Source organism: Orcinus orca, chromosome 8, assembly GCF_937001465.1.
Source record: "Orcinus orca chromosome 8, mOrcOrc1.1, whole genome shotgun sequence".
Taxonomy (NCBI): Eukaryota; Metazoa; Chordata; class Mammalia; order Artiodactyla; family Delphinidae; genus Orcinus; species Orcinus orca.
The window spans coordinates 2,424,431-2,445,468 of record NC_064566.1 but is presented as its reverse complement, the minus strand read 5'-3'; the positions used below and the strand labels follow the sequence as shown (position 1 = coordinate 2,445,468).

Genomic DNA, 21,038 nt, shown 5'->3' with positions numbered 1-21,038 from the left:
CCCCGAGTCCATCAAGGCCAAGACAGCAGCTGCAGGCCCAGCACAGCCCCTCGTGCAGCCAGGTCAGGAGACCCGGGCCCTGCCCGCCCCCCGCCCGAGTAAACACTGTCCTCGAAGGCCCCACCTTTTTCTTCAGCAAATGAATTGGCGAGGAACCCCCCTTTCCTCCTGTGCCCCCGCCAGGCCACCACACGCCCCTCCTCCTGGCCAGCAGCAGCAGGTGTTGACAGAGCTGGCCTGTCCCAGGACCCTCCCCTCCCCTCACCCCTGGCCCCACAGCTCCGGGGAACAGGGCCTGGGCAGGGCCTGGGCAGGGCCTGGGCACCGGCCTCAGCTGCTTACACCTGCCCCTGGGAACGGAGCCAGAGCCCGAGCCAGGAGCCTCCGGGGGGACAGCCCCACGCACACACGGGGCCAGAGTCCTCTGGACAGGGCCAGACAGGGGGCCCCTCGGGCCTGTGGTGACAGGGGCAGCTCCCCTCCCAGCCCAGCACGAGGCCATGGTCATTTCCCTGCCAGGCACCCTCTCTCCAAGTTCCAGGGACCCTGAAGACACCCAGCACCCGTGCTCATCCAGCTCCCGCCCTGCCCTCTAGCGGCCACTGGCAGCCCCCCAGACCTGCTGGCATCGGCAGGCACCCTTGTCCTGAGCTGGCCCGACAGCAGGTCGCACCAGCCTCGGCTGCTAACCAACGTCTCTGGGCCCCACCCCCAAGTCCTGGGAGCCCTACCTTCGAGGGCTTGGATTCCCAGCCCCACCCTGGCAACGAGGCCCCAGGCACTCCAGGAACAGAAGCGTCTTTTGACAGGGCCAGGTCTAACCCTGCCCACACTGAGCCACTGCCCGCCTCTGTGCGCACCAAGCCCATTCACACACACGTCCCTTTAATGTACAGGTTGCCTTTCTTTACTTTCAAGTTGGTGCTTACCACGTATATATACCTTTTTCAATGCCCCATTGATATGTTTTTTTGAGATGTGATTATATTCTGTAAAGCTCAACCTTTTCAGTGTGGGTTTTGATAAATGAACACAGTTGTGTATCCACCACCACAGTCAAGATAGAGAACAGTTCCAGCACGCCCCAAAATCTCCTGGCGTCTCTTCGTGGTCAGTCCACCCGCTGGCAGTTCTGCCCCTGGCAGAACTGATGGGTTTTCTATCCCCAGACTTTTGCCTTTTCCAGAATGTCATATGGATCCTACAGCGTGTAGACCTCTACATCTGGCTTCGTTCACCAAGCAGAAGGTTTAGAGATTCATCCACGTTGTTGGTGTATCCGTAGTTTGTTCCTTTGACTGTTGAGTACTTTTCCACTGAATGGATGTACCACATTTTTTTTACCCATTCGCGTTAAAGAACATTTGGGTTGTATTAGTCCTGGGCGATCATGAATGAAGCCAGTATAACATTTACATGCAGGGTTTGGGTGGATGTAAGTTCTCATTTCACTTGGGGAAACACCCACGGGTGGAACGGCCTGGTCCCACGGTCAGTGTATGTTTTCCTTTACAAGGAATGACAAAACTCCCAGCCAAAGTGGCTCTACCGTTTTGCATTCTCTCCAGCAATGCGTGAGGTCCTGCTGCTGCACATGCTGGCCGGCAGCGGGGATCTATTGTCTGTGGTGCTGGTGGCGGCTGCAGTGTTGTTGTTGTAGCCATTCTCACGCGAGGGAAGTGGTATCTCATTGTGGTTTTCATCTGCAGTTCCCTAATGATCGGTGATGTTGAGTGTTGTGCCACCTGCTTATATTATTGGCAAAGTGATTGTTCAGATCTTTTGCTCATGCTTTATTGGGATGTGTGTTTTCTTAGTATTACATTTTGAGAGTTCTTTATGTAATCTGGGTACCAGCCCTTTATCAGGTATGTGTTTTGCAAACACGTTCTCCCTGTCTGTGGCTTGTCTTTGGATTCTTTTAACACTGTCTTTGAAAGAGGAGAAGATTTTCACTTTGAGGAGGTCCAGTGTATCATTGTATTCTGGTATGGCTTATGCTAACCCAAAGTCACAAAGATTTTCTTCTATGGTTTTTCTAGAAGTTTTATACTTTCACATTTTACATATAGGTCTATGATCCATTTTGCGTTCATTTTTGTTTAGGGTGCAAGGTATGAGCCAAGGTGTGTGTATGTTTGCATATGGACATCCAATTGCTCCCACACCATTCGTTAAAAAAATTATCTTTCCTCCGTTGAATTGCCTTTGCATCTTTGTCAAACATCAATTGACCGTATATGTGTGGGTCTGTTTCTGGACTCTCTATCCTGTTCCGTTGATCTCTGTGTCTATTCTTTTGCCAATACTGTACAATCTTGATTTCTGTAACTTTAGAGCGAGCCTTGAAATCAGGTAGTATGAATCCTCCGATTTTATTCTTTTTCGAAGTTGTTTTGGCTCTTCTAGTTACTTTGCCTTTCCATATAAATTTTAGAATCAGCTTGTCAATTTCTACACCAAAAAATCCTGCTGGGATTTTGATTGAGATTGCATTGAATCTATTGATCCGTTTGGGGCAAACAAACATCTTAACAATACTGAGTGTTCAAACTCGTGAACATGAAACGGAGCAGGACCCTATGGTCCTCACCCGCCCCGCACCCCATGTCCTCAGCCTGTCTTTTGTCTATGGAAAAACTTCAGCCAAAGAATAAGTTTGTTTCTGCATGTAGCCCCCTCCCTACGCCTACAAAAGCTCTTGCCCACTGATTGTCTGCGGGGGGACTCGGCCTTTGGACAGGAGTCCACCCTCGCCTCCCCTGCCCCCTGGTTGCCAGCCTCCAAAACAAAGCAAACTTTCCTTTCCACCAGCCTTGCCTCTCTATTGGCTTTTGAGTGGCGAGCAGCCGGACCCCACTTTTGGTTACATAGTATGTCTGTCCATTTATTTAGGTCTTATTTTATTCCTCTCATCAGCGTTTTGTGTCTTCAGCAGATTTTTTGCATATCTTATTACATTAAATTTAAGTATTTCATGTATTTTAGTGTTATTTTAATGCTATTATAGTACTGAGTTTTTATTTATTTTATTTTACTTCCAAGTATTCATTGCTAATACATAGAAATACAGTTCATCTTTGTGTATTGACCTTGTATCCTGACATCTTGTACGACTCACTTACAGGTTTTTTATCTGTCCTTTAGAATTTCCTACACAGACAAATGTGTCATTTGTGAACACAAACAATTTTCTGTCTTCCTTCCCACGCTGTATACCTTGTGTTTCCTTTTATTGTCTTATTGCCCTGGCTAGGACTTCAGTCTGCTCTTGAATAGGAGTGGATAGAGTGGAGATCTTTACTTTGTTCCCAATCGGAGGGGGAAATCATCAAGTCTGTCACCATTAAGTCTGATGGTAGCTGTGGGTTTTTCACAGATGCCCTTTATCAAGTTGAGGAAGTTTCTAATACGAATTTTCTTAGACTTTTTATCATGAATGTATGTTGAATTTTGTCAAATGCTTTTCCTGCCTCCACTGAGATGATCATTTGGTCTGTTGCTGTGGCCAAGTACACTGATTGATTTTCAAATGCTGAAGCAGCCTTGCGTTCCTGTGATGAGCTCCAGTTGGCGGTGCTAGGTTTTCCTTTTTAGACGTTGCTGGATTGGATCTGCTAATAGTTTGTTGAGGATTGTCGCATCTATATGCATGAGAGTTCATAGTTTCGCTCACCTGTGAAGCACCTACCTTGAGCAAGGTGTGGGGAGACCCACTGGAGAGGAGGTCAACTCTGACCTCAAAGAGCTCATGCTTGACCCCCAGGGTCACACGGATTGTCTGACCTCATTGCAGAAGATGATGTGGTTCAAAAAGAAAAAAATGTGCTTCCCATCGGCTATCTCTTTGGAGTCTCCGTACTCCCTTGAGAGCTGGGAGGTACATTATCATCTAAGGACAAGGTGGGGGTGGGGGGGACTGAGGCACCAAAAGGTCGAAGACATCTAGCTGTGGGCGGAGCCAGCGAGAACCCCAACTCCTATCCCAGCCCCTGCTGACTTAACTGCCTTTGACCGGAAACCTCTGCTGTGAACTGAATGTTTATGTCCTCCCAAGTTCATATGTTGAAATCTTACCCCCCATGTGATGGTTTTAGGAGGAAAAGAGGTCGTGAGGGTGGAGCCCATATGAGTGAGATTAGTGTCCTTATAAAAATGACCTCAGAGAGCTCTCTCTCGGCTGTGTGAGGATACAAAGAGAAGGCGGCAGTCTGCAACCCAGCAAGAGAGCCCTCACTTGACCCTGACCATGCTGGTGCCCTGATCTCATTCTTCCAGCCTCCAGACTGTAGTAAGTACACTTGTTTGGAAGCCACCTCATCTGTGGTGTATTGTTACAGCACCCTGAGGTGGCTAAGACATCTTCCCACCCCACCCCTAAGGCCATAGGCTTGGGTGGATAACTGTTTTACTTACTTTCAAAATATACCTGAATCTACCCACCTCTCCCAACCTCCCCTTCTACCATCCTAAAGTAAGACTGGACGACACAAAATCTTTCTAAAAGACACCCGGCCTCCATTCTTGAACCTCTATATCCAGAGACATATTTTTTTAAAATCAGATCATCACAGTCCCTTCTCAGAACACCCCCTGCAATGTCGCTTCCATCACAATCAGACTAAAATAAAACTCCACACATGGCACAGAAAACCATGCATGAGGGGCCCCCGCCAGTCTCCATGGCCGCACCTGGTACCCCTCCTCCATCACTCTACCCCCTGACACACTGGCGTCTGGCCATTATGTGAACACACCAAGCTCTTGTCTGGGCACCTGCTGTTCCTCTGTCTGGAAGATGCTCAGCCCCAAGGCGCTGGGGTTCAGTCCTTCACTCCACACAGGTCTCCCGCTCAAAGGTCCTGTTCTCAGAAAGTCCTCCCTAGCCACCCTCTCAAGAGAGCCCCCAACACCCCATGCCTCCTACCAGCCCCTTACACGACTACCTGTCCTTCATAGCATGGGTAAGAGCAGGGGCTGCCTTGCTAGGGGCTGCCTTCACGCACTTGTTTTCCATCTTTGTTTGTGAGCTACCTGCAGGCAGGTGCCTTGCTTTCCCATTCACAGTGGACTCCCCTGTGCCTGGAACACTATTTAGCACTTAAGAGATGTGCTATCAATATTCAGTGAGGGAGAGGAAGGATGGAGGGGCCCACTGGGAGCGTCCCGAGTCCAAGAGACAGAGCTGAGCGGTGGTAGAGGCCTCGCCCACCTCTGCCGTCTCCTGCACAGGTCTGGCTCATCCCCTCCCCCCCCACCGCCAAGTCTCAGTCCCAGCAGCCTCGGGCCCACACGGAGGAGGGGGGCCATGCTGATGGGGGCAAGCATTCATCTGGTGGCCCCCTTGCAGGCACTGGGGCGATGTTTTCACATGCAACTCACCTGCACCAAGATGGGCGTTATTTCAACGCTTGCTCGACATGATTGAGAGGATTAAGAGAGTGTGGACAGGCACCTCTCCCCGTGCCTGGGGCTTAGTGGGTGGTCAGTAATCGTAACTAGTATCGTTACAAATATTCGCAACTAGCAACTAACAACTGGGGACTAAGCAAGCTTGAGCAACTTCCCGGGATGTCCACGGAGACAAATAGATTGGAGTTCGGAGCCCGCTCCGTCAGGTGATTTTGTTTACCTTGTATAAGCCTCAGTTTCCTCACTTGTAAATACGGATAATGATACCGACTTCATAGAGGTCTCTGGCAAGTGGAGATAATGGCTATAAATCACTTACTACAGTGTCCAGCACATAGCAGATGCTCAACTAAGGGTAGACGCGATCGTGATGATAATGATGGTGATGGTGGTGGTGACACTGGTGGCGTTTGTGGTTCGGTGGCGATAATGATGGTGATGGTGGTGGTGACCGTGGAGGTGGTGGTGATGGTGGCCGTGGTGATAAAGATGTGACAGTAGTAGACGAATAGGTGAGGATGGCAAAGCCTAGATTCACACCCTGTTCTGACTCCACTCCCGTTCCAGCTTTTTCCGGAATCTTTTTACTCCACCTCCTGGCACGCTCTACATCAGTGGTTTTCAAAACTTTTCGTCTCAGGATCCTTTCCATTAAAAACAAAAATTATTGGGGACCACAAAGGTTATTTGTTTCTGTTGCTTAGTCTATCAATATTTACTCCGAGTTTTAAAAAATATTTATTTACTTATTCCTTTAAAAAGAACAACGATAAGCCCATTATGTTGTTGACACAAATAACACATTATTTATGAAAACCAACTCTCTATTCCAAAGTAAAACTATTTAGTGAAAAGAGTAGCATTGTTTTACATTTTTGGAGTCTTTTTAACGTCTGGCTTCACAGAAGCCAGTTGGATTCTCACATCTGCTTCTGTATTCCATCTATTGCAATATCACACATATGTAGTCTCCAGAAAGCTCCACTGTTAAGTTGTGAAAAAATAAAGGTGGAAAAGGAAAAAAGCATCCTAGTATTTTGATAACAGGAGATTTCACGTCTTGGCCCCTAGCAGGGTTTTAAGCTCCCACTTTGAGAAGTGCTGCTCTAAGACCCTCCAAATGAAGTGGAGGCGTTCTCAGCTTCAGGTGTCCCGGTGTCCCTGCAGGGCGACAGAAGCACCCCGGAGCCCATGCACGCTCCAGCGCAGACTTGCCACGTGGCCTGGGTGATGCGCTTCCCACCTCGAGCTCTCGGTCACCTTTGCATAACATTGCTGGGTTTCTCTGAGTTCTGCCTGCTAACCAAACCCAGCCCAAAAAAGAGGGACAGGTTGGTGGTGGCCGGTGAGTGGGAGCAGGGTCTGAGACCCCCGCCACACCCAGCCCTGCGAATCTGCAGAGCATCCCTCCGGGACGAGTTTCCACATCTTGAGAAGAAAGGGCAGCGTGGCCGCCCCGCATGCAGGTTCCCGAAAGCAGATCCTGCCGTGGAATCTTTTCCTTTTCCTCGGTTTCCGTGGCATCAGGCAGCAGCCCCGGGCCCTCCCCCAGATACTGGGAGAATGTGCCAGAGTCCTCGTGGACCTCCCAAAGTTAGGCTGGAGAAAGCCAGCCCTCGGCCCCAGTGTGGGTTTGCCAAAACCCTGCGCTTCAGGGTGCTCCAGCCTGGCCGGAAAGGCAGCCCCCAGCCAACGCTCAGGGCATCGGCGCCGGGGGAAAGCCCTCACCGCCCTTCCATCCTCTGTACCTGAGGGCAGGGGACAGGCTTCTGGCTTGGGGCTCAGAGACAGGAAGGGGCAGAGCCTGGCTCAGCTCTAGTCCGCAGCTTTCAGGACCCCGAGGCTGCGTCCTCAAATGAAGACTCAGAACAAAAGCACTTAGAACAGGGAAGACGTTCAACAGACTTCGGTCTGGCTCCGCAAAGCAGACCGCGGGTCTTCAAAGGGCCAGCAGATGCAGGATGCCCCAGGGCCCCTGTTGCAGTGGGCGAGTCGCGTCCCCCAAAGATACATCAGTGTCCAAACCCAGCACCTGTGCGTGTGACCTTATTTGGACATACGGTCTTTGCAGGTGTCATTAAGTTAAGGACTTCCATACGAAATCCTGGATGATCCCGGTGGGCCCTAAGTCCAATGACTGTATCCTTTTAAGAGAAAGGAAAGGAACACTCGAGACAGGGACACACAGAAGTAGAGGAAGTGTGTCAGTGAGCCAGAGAAGGGGGTTGGGTGAAGAGGGGCCGGCGTCAACCGAAAAGAAATGCACAACCTAGAAGGAGAGAATTGTGTTTTATTTGGCGAACTTGCTGAGGACTTAAGCCCAGGAGGCAGCCCCTCAGATCGCTCCGAGGAACTGCTCTGAAGAGGCAAGGGAGGAACGAGGATATACAGGGGTTTTTGCAACAAAAGCCAGGCAGGAACATCAAAAGGTGGCTGTTAATGAAAGAAAAACCAGACACCTCAAGTAATGAATTTAGCGCTTTTCTATGTATGGGAAGATGCAAGAGCCTGGGCTCATTGGAACTGTTCCCCTGACGTGCACCTCAGCCATCTGGGGCCAGCATCCTGCTTTTCTCCATCCTGAGTCCCTGCAGGGTGCACAGTCGGGCGGCTGCAGTGGCTGACAGCTTGGGGGCTGCGACACCCTTTGTTTGCTGATATAGCAAGTGACATTCTCTGTCCACACCACGGGAGCGAGCTGCACCTGCTCTCTGGGGAATGTCCACCTCATTGGACCTCAGGGCACCCCGGGCACGTCACCCCCACTCACGGCAGTGCCCACCATGGCCCACGCAGGAGGGCTAGAAGCAGAGGCTGATGGCCCGCATCTCACCTCCGTGAGCACGGGGAGGTCTGGGTGCGGGCACAGTGGCATGTCCAACGGCATCCGGCACCATGCGCTCCCCATGGCCGCTTCAGTGCTTCCTGTAAAGTCCCTGGAGGACTTGCCCTGTAGATAACACCTTCCTGTCCCTCTAGGTAGGAGAACAAGTATTGGGACCAAGAGAGAGGGAAATTCCATGCCTTTATCTTTATTTACTATCAGGGGTTTGCCTGAATCAGGGGTTTGGATGTGACCTTCTGGAGGACAGGTGTGTGTGTGCGTGCATGTGTGTGTGTGTGACACAGAGAGACAGAGAAGCAAAGAGACAGGGAGAGAAAAAGACAGAGACAGAGAGATGGAGCCCTCCAGGCAGCCGGGTGCCCACGTGACTCAGAATTCCAAAGAGAGACTCTCCAGCTGAATTTCACAGGTTCCCCTGAGAAAGGACAGAAGACAGCCACTGCTTGGTCCCCACACCTGGCTTGGTGACTCAGCCCGGGAAGACATCACCAGACAGCGTCTCCCCAGCCAGAGGTGGAGGGACAGGTCTGGGGATGCGATGCTGCCCTGTGGGAACTGAAGCCACAGGGACAGGGCTGGAGGACGGCTCTTCCCCATGTGCCCAGCCCCAAGTGTGGGGAGGTTACAACTCCAGGCGTCTAGTCCTGCCTTGGCCACTCCCTAGCGGCCTGGCCTGGAGCCGGTCACTTAACCTCCACGGGGCGGGGAATGGTGACCCTGCCACCAGGCGGAGGAGGGGATGGAATCCCGCAGGCGCGGAAAGTGGGGACGTGGTGCCCGGCACAGGACGAGCGATGGATAAATGCCGTGATTGTTTTTACGATTAGCTGTTGTGCTCTGGAGACCCTCACATACCCCTCGTGGGGAAGTTATCTCAGCCCTGCTGCACAGGTAAGGAAACAGACCCGGGCGCTGAGATGTTCTGGAGTTGTCCCTGAGAGTCTAGTCACACCATCGGGATGGATTTGCCCTCGGGCCAGCAGGGGACAGCGGGCCCAGGCTCACCTGCCCTGGCTGAACCCCTGGGCCGCCCTGCTGCCACCCTGGGCCCAACTAGGAGTCAGGGGTTTGGCTGCACCCCTTACTACTTGGGGCTCAGTTTCCTCATCTGAGAAACGGGAGAAATAGTCACTGCTGCTTCCGTTGGCTCGGCAGGTGTGAAAGCACCTGGCACCTGCCTGGCTCGGGCCCCCCACCCCAGTGGACCGGCCCAGCCAGCGCTGGCCCTGCAGGGGTCCGAGCCCCCGCAGCCCACCCGGGAGGCGCCCTCTCTGAGACGGGCTTGTGTGTTCCAGCGTGTTCTGTCTACCCACCCTTCCCAGTGGGGCAGCCGGTGCAGCAGAAGGGGCAGGGCCCCCCAGGGGTTCCCCTCTGAGCCTGTGGGTCGGAGCACAGCTCTGGAGCAGGCTGCCGGGGGACGCTTACTTTCCGCTCTGTGCCTCTGTTTCCCCGCCTGTAAAATGGAGCCTGTCAGGACCTGCCCTCTGGGACTGTGGGGAGGATTCGAGTCCATATGTCTAGAGCCCCTTGCCATGGAATCGGGGACAGGGTGGGGGATCCATCAACAGGAGGCTGTGGGTCTCCCGCGATCCCCACGGACCGACCGCCCAGAAGGCGCGACCCTAACGGTGACAAGTGCACTCACTCTAGAGCGGGGTCTCTCGGCCTCGGCACTGCTGACGTTTGGGGCCTGATCCTTCCCCCTGTGGGCCACCGTCCTGGGTGTGGATGGGTGTTCAGTGGCCTCCCTGGCCTCTACCCACCAGATGCCAGTAGGACCCCCAGCTGTGACAACCAAGGATGTCTCTGGACAGCACATGATGTCACCTCCAGAGGGGAGGCAAAACTCGCCCCGCTGAGAACCACCGTTCTCCAGACTTGGATGGAAACAGTCTTAACTTTAATTACATCCCGCCTGAGAAAGAGTAAAGTTCTCCGTATTTGTAAAGGCACTTTAAAAAAAACTTACCTCTCACAGACAGATCATATGAATTAGCATAAATTCAGAACCGAGTGAGAAGCCAGTGGCTATACTTCAGAGACGGTACCAGCCACTTCTTCCCCTGGGTTCACTAGGGGAGTCCTCTCACCCCGGGGACTCGCGGCAGCCTGCAGGGTGAGGTGCTCTTGTGCCCCGCCCCCCTTGACAGGTGGGGAAACCTGAGCACGGAGCTTCACGAACTTGCCCAAGCCCCGACAGCTCCTAGACGGCGAAGCCCACCCAGTGCGTCCCCAGAGCCATCACCGACAGCCCCCGGCTCTGCCCATCTCTGTGTCTTTTCTGTCCCATCCCTGCACTTGGCCACGTGTCCATTTGACCTCAGCAGTGTCATTGCATAAACTCAAGCTCGCTTTAAACAGCCAGCATCAACAATGACTGAGACTTTCCCTACTTGGGCCCTGAAACCTCCACCCCAGCGGACAGAGGCTTTGTTTTCTTCCCCAAAGTCCCTGTGGATTGGCCCTGACAACCAGCCATGGGCCAGGCTGCCAGCAGCCGCATCTAGCTCCACGCAGAGGCTTCAAAGAGCATCCGGGCGGGTCTCGTTGGCCCCGCGCTGCACAGACCCTCCCCTGAAGAGGCAGAGGGCTCCCACCCTGGCCCTGAGCATCTTGTCTGAGCGGTTCTGCATCCAAAGGCCTTGCAAGGTGACTGTGGGGCGGGACCGGTCCCGGGGGTGAGCCCAGGGCTGCCGAGGCAGCACACCCCACCCCTTAACCCGGGGTGCTTTGGTGCCCTGGAGGAACCACCACCTGGCCCAACGGGGTGGGCACGATGCTGAGGCTGCGGGCAGTGTGGGCCGGGGCCACCACTCGGCCGGCTGGGGCAGAGCTAAGGTAGGACTTCCTGCAGCCGCTCCCCTGAGAGCCTGCTCCAGCTCGAGGGTCTGGAAGGGGCCTCCCTGCGTGGCTCCGTGCCCCGCCTGGCGGTCAAGCTGCACCCCGCTGACCACCAGTCTCCAGGGCTGCCCTTAAGGTACGCTCCACCCAACATAAGGTGCTGGGGTTCTGCGGAGGGTCAGTCCTGTCCCTTGGAAGGGAGCAACTGACAGATTCCGTTTGGAAAAGTCCCCGCATCCTACCTGGTCTGGGGTGGCTGGCAGTGGGTGGACCCAGCTTCAGCTGGTCTGCCCCTGGGGAACAGTGGCTGGAGGAAGGCCCCGCAGGCTCTGCAGACCGAGCCCCAGGGCACCTGGGACTGGGAGCGGGGGCTGGCATTAGAGTGTCTCATCTATACAGGAAGGCTTCAGGGGTCTAAAAAGCTCCCTGGGGGCAGAAGGGGTGAGGGGAACTCACACAGGAGGAAATCCACAAGAAGGTGGGCTCCTGGCCCAAAAAAATCATCCTCAGAAAGAGATGCACTGAGAAACATGGGTATGAGGCAGGGGTCCACACGTGGGACAAGGACAAAGGGCTCGGGTGTCTGGGTTTCCTCTTGTGTTCCGGTGGCTTCCGCCTGGGGGAGAAATGGTGACAGTTTCTCGGGGTCGGAAAGAGAGGGGGTCCCCCCCACTCTGGCTAGGGTGGGCTGGAGGCCTGCAAGAATCTGTGATCATGTGCCCTCCCGCACCCCTAACCCATGGAGGCTGACCCCACTCACCAGCGCTCGCTCACCCCGTTTCGGGAGGGACGTCCGAGCGCCGGGCGCGCCAGGCAGAGGGCGGCGAGGCAAGGCCGCGCCAGGCAGGGACTGGGGTCGCGGCGCGCCCGCTCCGCTCGCCGATCCCGCCCGGGTTTTGCGGCCGCCGCGCCCTCCGTCCCTCTCCCCGCCTCCTCTCCTCCCTCCTCCGCTCCCTCCCTCTGCTCCCGCGGTTGGATCAGTCTTCTGGCATTTCCTGCAGCCGGGCCGCGCCGCCAGCTGAGCCCCCGCGCGCCCGGCCCGGCCCGGCCCGGCCCGGCCCGGCCCGGCCCAGCTTCTCACGGTAGGAGCGCGGCGGGGGACGAGGAGGGGACGAGGAGGGACCGAGGAGGGGGCGGGGAGGAGGCCGCGGCCCAGAGGGCCGGGAGCGTCCAGGGGGCCGCCGGGGGGGAGGGGGGGGCTGCTGAGGGGGCTGGGGGAGCCCCGCGCCGGAGCCCGCAGACCCCGGGGACTGGGGCGTAGCCCGGCCGACCCCGACAGTGGCCGGAGCTGGGGAGCCCCGACCCGGGCCGTCGCTCGGGGAGCCCGGGATGATGCGACTACGATCCCAGACACGGGCGGGCGGGTTGGAGCGCGGGTGGGGCCGGAGTGTGGGAAGCGGCGGGCAACCGGGCTCCCCAGTTTCGGGGCTTGAAGGAGCGGGGAGGGGAGGGAGGGTGGCTGGGTCCATCTGCGCGGAGTGGCCGGGTCTGTGTCCCCAGCTCAGCCCAGACCCAGGGGATCTTGAAGGGGCAGTGTCTGCGGGAAGGGGACCTGCCGCCTCTGGATGGGGTCTGGTATTAGCGTCTGGCCTTCCAGCGTGGGGCTTGGTCTGTGTCCACAGAGTGAGGGGCTGCGTGAGCTGAGGGGGAGGACCTCTGCTGTCACCCACCCCCCGGGCCCTCCATCTCTAGGCCACTGAGCCCCTGAGACAGGGAGCCTTGGAAATTGTTCAGGGGACATGAGTCTACACGAGGGTGCCGTGCACTTGACGATTCCCGCGGGCCAAGGGAGGGTGGGACGTGGGGGTAGGGGGCTGTCAGCAGCTGGGGGGGCCAGCCACTGCCACTTGGAGCCCCCAAGCTGGGCCGTGTGCCGTCGGAAGACCCTGGAATTGGGATTCTGAATGGCTCCTGGGGGTGTGGACAGGGCCCACCACGGGGAGGTGGGCTTCTCTGCCCCCGCTCATCCTTGGTCTGAGCCAGGCCCAGCCCAAGCAGCTGGTTGGATTTCTGCGCTTTTGCCATTTGGGGGTCCGTCTACACCAGAGATCTTTTATATGTGTGTCTGCCCGTCTGCCTGAGCCTTCAAGGTACCTTTCACAGGCCGACCCCTGTGGTGTTCCCCCAGGCCAGGTCCAGAGGCAGGACCGGGCTGTCACAGCCTGGGCCGTGGGCACAGCCTTTGGGCTGGATGTGGACGCCCTTGCAGATGTGGGCGCCAGGTGGATCCGGGCCCCGGACAGCAGGAGCCCTCCCCTCGAGTGGCTTGTCGGGTGGCTTTTACGCACTTCTTGGCTGCGAGGCCTTGCCGCTCCTTGAACTTGACAGGCTTCGCAGGCAGCTGGCAGCCCAGGGGCGTCAGGCTTCAAGCTCCAGGTCCTCGATCCCATTGTCTGCTTGCGCGCGTGTGGGGCAGGGCCCGGGGCGCCAGGAGGGTAGGCACTGAGTGTGTCTGTCTGGTCTGTCCTGCCAGCTGTGTTTAGAGATGGTGACAAAGCAGATGGGCCAGGCCAAGGCCCTCGAGTCCGGGCCTCGTCCTGTGGAGGCTGCTGTGCAGATGTGGACCCGTGGGCGGTGCTTCCTGGACGCCAGATGGAAGCCCCTCCTTCCTGGGCCCGGGGGTCAGGCTGGCCTGAGTTGGGCCGGGGATCAGCTAAGTCTCCAGAGGTTTGCCCCCGGCTCTTTTCAGAACGCCGGCTGCAGCCCCTCCCCTAGAATGGTCGTTACTGTGCTCAGAAGTTCGGGGATCAGTTTCTCTCCTGAAATCTTTCTTCCTGGAAGCTCCTTGAGCTGTGATAGTCATCTGACAAGCTGCACCTGGGGGTGGGAAGAAAGACTGCGTGACAGGCCAGTGGTTTGAAGGTTGTGGTGTGTCTTCAGCAGCTGTGTTTGGGGGACTTGCACTTTCTGATGATTCTGTGCTTAAATCAGCGTGGGCGCGCATGCACGCGTGCGTGCATACACACACACAATGCACAGGTGGACGAGAACTCACCCAAGGTGATGGGAGCGTGCTTGCCCCCTTCCCATTCATTCAGGGGACAGGTGTGCAGCCACAGCTGGGAAGCAGTGTAGCTCACGGTTACATGGGTGAGACCTGAACCCCAGGACTGGGGGCTGTTCGGGGGTGCACGGTGTGCGTCAAAAGGATCCCCGTCGTCTGGACTTGAAGGGAGGTGTCAAGTGCAGGGCCCACCGTGGGGTCCACGGGTCGGATGGAACCACCTGGCGGCTCTCAGGAGGCAGAAGCCCAGGTGGGCACTGTAGGGTCGGGGGCCAGGGGTTGGGAGGCGCAGAAGGATGGTCACCAGGCGTGCTGCTCGCAGCTGTCACCAAGGAACAGAGTATTGCTGTCCGTGCCGGATTTGCCCCACGACGAGGGGCAAACCTCCTCCCCAGGACGAGGCCCGGACTCGAGGGCCTTTGCCTGGCCCATCTGCTTTGTCACCATCTCTAAACACAGCCGGTAGGACAGACCAGACAGACACACTCAGTGCCTACCCTCCTGGCGCCCCGGGCCCTGCCCCACACGCGCGCAAGCAGACAATGGGATCGCAGATCTGGAGCTTGAAGCCTGACGCCCCTGAACTGCCAGCTGCCTGCAGGTCGAGGAAGCAGAACTTACAACGGGGGATGAGCTCTCTGTGGGTCTATGGCTGGCCTTGGTGGCTCGGTAACCTTCACCAGCTCCGCAGCCGTGTGAGCAGATAAACTTCTCCAGGGATGGTAGTGGTGATCGAGGACAAAGGACTTGGACTTTGGATTATGTGTCCTCTTAGCATCACAGTTGCTCCAGGCCAGGGCTCCTGTGTGCCCGTGGGTGTGAAGTTGGCATATATTGGCGTCTATGCTGAGGGCAGTGGGCACCCGCTGTGTGGTCAGGACCTGCCCCGTTGAAGGCCCGGCTTGGATGGGACTGCGTCTGGGACATGAGGTCTCTGGCTTAGAGTTCTCTGTCCAGTGAGGTAGCTGGGGAATGAGCCGTCAAGGTTAAGAAATGCTGCAGGACCGAGACGTGGGGCTGCCTGGAAGTGCCCCAGGAATACCCAAGAAGGGAATCCCTGCGCCAGCATCACACACCCTTGGGATTCAGAGAGGGAGGCTCGAGGACCATTGGGAAGGGCCTCGGAACCACCGGGCCAGGCCCCTGGGGAGGTGAGAGAATTGCCAAGGTTATCTGGGTCATCCAGCCAGTGAGAGACCGTCCCCACCACTCAGGACAGGAGCCTGGTTGGCCCGCGCCAAGGGACTCACAGGGCCTTTGTCGAAAACCTCAGAGCTAGTACTTTGCTGAACTCCCAAGCCCACCTCACACCCACTCTTCTCTCCAGACTGGCCTCTGCTCCTGACTGAAGCCTCCGTTCGAAGGTGCTGGGTTTCATTTTCTCAGCGCCGTGATCCATGCATTTCTGGAACCATCTCCATCCTGTATCTGTTCAGTCGAGCGGGCGGGCACTGTTGGCACCTGGGTCATCCTTCGCTCATTGCCTGGATGTCTGCTCGGGGCTCTGTCCCCCGGGCCTGGCACACAGTGGGTGCTCATGGGAAGCTGTAGAATCGTCTTCGCCCGGGGATGCCCCATCCTGCATCTACCTCGGGTCTGTGGACCTCACCAGCGTTGACAGGCAGGACACCTGACCAGCCCGTGCCCTCTGTCCTAGGAGAGATGGACCCAGCTTGCCCGCCTTCCCAAGGGTCCTGCCATTCCTGGATTAGAAGTACCGTGTGCAGAGTTCACTGGGCGAATGGAGGTGGCCTGGACTGTCCGGGCCCTCCCTGGCCCTGGCTGGGAGGAAGGGCTGCAGGGGGGTGTCCAGGCCTCACGACGGAGCAGTGCTGCCCCTATCCCAATGAGAGGGATATTTCACAGTCTTAATGAGCACATCAGGAGGGGATTTGGGGCCGCCCCGTCCCACAGGCTGCTGACCCTTGTGACCAGCTGGGGGTCACTTTCTCTTGTCCAAGGCCGAGGAGGGGCGGAGACCGGGAGTAGGCAAACGCCCAGGAAGGCAGAGGGAGGGGATGGCCCAGCAGGGACGGGCCAGGCTTCTGAACCAGGAGGGAGGGAGGCCGCCCGATCCTCGGCCAGCAGTGGGCAGGGGCGGTGGCTGGCTTGGCCACAGCCACCATGAACCCGTTTTCAGTGGCTTCCACTCGAGGAAAGGCAGTCCGCCAAGGGGAGGGATCACGCGGCCGTATTGATGTGCCCGCCTATTGGGGTGAATGCGGCGCAGGGGAGGTGGCTTAAAGGGCCAGGCCTGCGCGGCGGCGCAGGAGTGGGGAGGATGGGGCGGTGGGGGATTTGGTGCCCGCCTATTGGGGTGAATACGGCAGAGGCCATTAAAGGGCTGGGGGTCTCCCCGGGGTCTGTCGCCGGGGCTGCGCCGAGGCTGCTAGGGCGGCTCCAGGTGGCTGTGTCCTCTCCCGCTTCCCCAGGAGGCCAGAGGGAGGGGCCGGAGGGTGAGCAGCTGGGACAGGAAGGCCGACTGCCTGCCCTGTAGGATGAACCTCTTCCCCACCCACCCCACTCAGGAGTCACCCAAATCCAGCGGGATCGGGGTGGGGGGCGGGGAGTGCGCACTGTGTCTGAGGTCTGCAGACTTGAGGACCGAACGTTCTGGGTCAGAGAGACCAGGGACAGGCTTTTTGTTATTTACCGACACGTTTACCGAATGTGTTTTTATCCCTTTGCTGCTTTCAGAGACAAGAAGGGTCTCTGGACCGGGGGTGGGGCGGGCTTCATGGTCAGTCCTCAGCCGCCCTTGGGGTGACACCCAGGGGTCGGGGGCCCTTGCAGGTCCTCCCATGGACCCTGGGCTTGTGGGCTTCTCACCCCAGCCCCAGGAGACAGGGGATGGGGGGAACCCCACGCCTCCCAGTTGGAACCTAAAGGCCAGTGTGGCACCTGGCGCAGGGCTCTGAGAACGTGGTCAGAGGTGGCCGTGCACGGAGCCCCTGCCCGTTCAGGACGCCTCTGCGTCCACCTCTGCAGTGGCCCTGACCGGGGCCCTCTCCGGGTCAGCACTCAGCCAACCCAGAGTGACAGGACAGGCTCTCCTGCATAACCCTGTTCCCGAGGGGAGCCTGGATGCCCGCCGCCTCCTCTGCCGGCCCGGCCTGGGCTGAACTGAGGCTCCTGGAGCCCTGGTACAGGCCTGGGGCTGGAGGACGGCGCAGAGGCTGGCCAGGGTCTCAGGGGTTGATGGTGTCAGGGATCACGGTGGATGTGGAGGCCAGGCCAAGGAAGCGGCTCAGGGAGTCTTAACCCCAAGTCCTGGGGCCAGCAGTTTCTCTACCCCCTAAAGCTCTGTTTCCCTATCTGTAATCCGGGCCCACAGCAGTCCCATGAGAAGTCATGAGACGGGTGACCATTGGCCCCGTGTTGGTACTCTGCCTTAGCTCCTTGTGGGTTAGGAACCAGACCTCCTTGTAGGCCGGAGGCCAGGTGCACGGTAGGGCCTGGGGGTGCTGGGGGTGGGGAGGGAGAGCTGGGGCTTCACATTAATGCCCAAAGATGAGCTTAGGTGGAGTGAGAACCCCACCCCCAGGACTGAGAGCTCCAGTCCCCAGCTGACCTTTAGCATGTGCCCATCTCCTGGGCGGAAACTGACCCACAGAAAGGGGCCTCGGTCCTAATGCTTTGTTCTCTGGCTTCAGAGTGAGTGCAAAGCTCTCACCTGAGCCCTCTTGTCTCCCCTCCCCAAACAAAGCTGAGGTTGAGGTCCAGGGGCTCACAGGGTCCACCCAGCTTCTATTAGAGAGGCATGGAGACCGCAGCCCAGAACATGGCAAGATCGCCGTGCTGTCCTCACCGGGCCTCCATTTCCCCGTCCGTAAGGCTCCCCGATCCCTGACATCCTGTGTTCCACATTCCTGTGTCCCCCAGACAGGTGGTGATGGGGCAGGAGCTGGGAGGGAAGGGGCGTCCTGAGCCCCAGCTCACTGCCCGAGGCCCAGGTTCTCTGGACGGCTCAGGTCCCCAGCACCTGCCCTTCCAGCTGTTTTAGCCTGAAGTTACACAGCAAGTTTTTGGTGCGTTTTTTTTTTTTTTCTTTAATTTTATTTATTTTTTATACAGCAGGTTCTTATTAGTTATCTATTTTATACACATCAATGTATACATGTCAATCCCGATCTCCCAATTCATCCCACCCCACCACTTCCCCCGCTTGGTGTCCATACGTTTGTTCTCTACATCTGTGTCTCTATTTCTGCCCTGCAAACCGATTCATCTGTACCATTTTTCTAGGTTCCACATATATGCGTTTATTTACGACAGTTTTCTCTTTCTAACTTACTTCACTCTGTATGACAGTCTCTAGCTCCATCCACGTCTCACAGCAAGTTTTATATGGAAAAAAGTTTCCACCAATTTTTAAAAGTGTGAAAGCCACAGGAATTCTCTGGCGGTCCAGTGGTTAGGACTCCACGCTCTCACTGCTGGGGCCACAGTTCAGTCCCTTTTCGGGGAACAAAGATCCTGCAGGCCACGCAGCGTGGCCAAAAAAAAAAAAAAAAAAACCAGGGTGAAAGCCACAAGACCGATGGTTGGAAAACTCTCCCCCTCTCCCTCGGGCACCACACATGACTTCCCGTCACCAAAGCGGCTGCCTGCTGCTGGCCCCTCACCCCTGCCTCCCTGCAGTCCGACCACATGGGCCACCCGCCGTGAGCCCTTTGTAGAACCTGCTGCCGCTTCTGTCATCCTCCACCCCCTTCTCCTGCAGCAGAGAGAGAGCAGCCCACTTTGAAGGAGCCCTCGCCCACTCCAGCCCACCCACGCTGTTTCCGCTTTGGGCTCCTACGACAGAGCACAGGTGGCCCCTGCTCTGAGGCCTCCATGCTGCCTCTGGACTGCAGCCGCCCCTGAAGGGCAGGACCCCTGGAAGGGCAGCACCCAAAGGGTAGGACCCCAAAGGCTGCCAGGAAGAGACCCAGCCCTTGGTCCCGGGAGGCTGGGTTAGTTTGGGTTTGCAGGAAGATGACACCTTGACTCAGAATGTAAGACTTCAGCCCTACGGTGCGATCCCGAGTGAGGCCGCCCGGGGACAGGGCCTGGCTGCTGGTCCATTCCAGCGGCCACTGTGGGTCATCCTTGCTGGTCAGCAGGCTGGCTCCGGAGGCCCCCAGGGAGGGGGATAGAGGCGTTCCCCTCCGAGAGGCAGTCTCAGTGCTGGGCCTGACCATTGGGACCCCCTCCATGCCCCGCATGCAGCCGTGCAGCTCTCTCTCCCTGGCAGTGGGCATCCACCACCAGCCACTGCAAGGCCCGTCCTGCAGGAGAACCTTCCAGCTGCCCAGAGCTGGCCAGGCTGGGCCGGCTTTTCTTCGCCTGATTAGAGGGGAGAGTTTCTCAGTCTTGGGGCAGGGCCCCGCCCTCTGCTCTGCTCTTGCAGATCACCGGGCGCTCGCTCTGACGTGACCCAGCACCTCTGTGCCTTAGCGTACGCTGATCCCTTGCCTGGAAAGCCCTCCCTCGGCTCCGTCTCGGGCGCTGACTCTCGGGCACAGTGGGGTCGGCGTCCAGGCTGTCGTGCAGGGAACACCAGGTGCCTGGCCAGCGCAGCCCTGGCCAGCACTTTGTCTGTGGGCCCTGCATGGGTCCACCTCACCCCTTATCTGCCCTTTTTTTCTTTGCTAGAAAATACTATATGTAATATTTTAAAGATTTTTTTAAATTGAGGTAACATTGGTTTAAAGCAGCATGTAAGTTTCATGTGTATATATAGTGTGTACATTGTGTTTCGAGCTCTGGATACACTACCACATGCTCACCACCAAAATGGTCTCCATCCGGTCCCATACTGTTGGTCCCCTTTACCCGCTTTGCACCCCCGCGCCCCTCCCCCTACCAACCACTGCTCTGTTCTCTGTATCTACTTGTTTGTTTGGGTTCGGTTTGCTTTATCGTTCATTTTGGGTTTTTTGTTTGTTGGGTTCCACGTGAATGAGATCCTACAGCCTTCGTCTTTATCTGTCTGACCTGTTTCACGTAGCATAGTGCCCTCGAGGTCCGTCCGTGTGGTCTCAAATGGGCAGGATTTCGTCTTTTCTGGTGGCTGAGTAGCATTCCGTTGTGGACACACCACTTCTTTGTCCTCTCAGCCTTCTTCTCACGGGCTGGGGGTTGGGTCTCCAGCCGGAGCCGCAGGCCAAGCCCTCGCCTCCTTCCACTTGCTGGGGAAATGTCACTTGTTTTCCTGGCAAGTCAGCGAGCTGCTGCTTCTGTTCGTTTGGTTTGGGTGTTTCGTTTTCAGGCGGAGGCAGGGAGCGCGGTTAAGCCAGATGCCCGAGTCTGGAAACAGCGCCCCTGGAAAAGCGCTCCTGACCTGCCGTGGGGGCTCTGGAGCCCCCCGTCTGACCACGTGGACGCCGAGTGGCGTGGTGGTTAGAGCGTGGGCTCCGTGGGAGTCCCCCCCACTCGGACACGTCACTAGCCAGGGAGCCCTGGACAAGTCCCTTAAGCGCCAGGCCTCAGTTTTCCCATCTGTGAAATGGGCCGGCCTTGGAGGCAGGGGGAGGATGTGCTTGAAGCCCAGAGCCGGCCCCCAGAGATGCTGGCCGAGGCTCTGCCAGCAGGGAGGAACCATCTCCTTATCACTGATGAAAGCTTTGATTAATGATTAATGAGTGGGAAAGATTTACACCTAGAAACCACAGAAAAGAGTAAAACCGATCCCGCCTCATCAAGGTCCTGGTCTCTGGCTCTGCCCGCTTCAGGCTGGGAGCCCAAAGTTCCTGCGCAGGACGGGCCCCTGACCGCCCTCCCCCCGGGGGTTGCCAAGCTGACATCCCAGCGTGCTTTTGTGCTGTTGCTATATATGGATGAATCCACAAACAAATACAGGACCCTCTGGCTCCTTGACAGATGTCGCATGACTGCCGCTCTCCCTTCACGCCCCTGCTTCTTTCCTGTAACTTCAGAGTCACGGAGAAGTTG

General features: G+C 57.0%; 1 protein-coding gene across 4 annotated transcripts in view; it reads left to right on the top strand.

The window, feature by feature from the left end:
- The first annotated feature begins 12,012 nt into the window (after window positions 1-12,012).
- Window positions 12,013-21,038, top strand: part of OSBPL5 (oxysterol binding protein like 5) — a 68,229-nt gene continuing 59,203 nt past the window's right edge. For 3 of the 4 annotated variants that reach the window (XM_004278059.3, XM_004278058.3, XM_033402512.2), the window contains exon 1: window positions 12,013-12,180. The gene's annotated coding sequence lies outside the window, so the exon portion shown is untranslated. The remainder of the gene's footprint in view (window positions 12,181-21,038) is intronic. The other variant, XM_049713152.1, reaches the window with a different exon arrangement.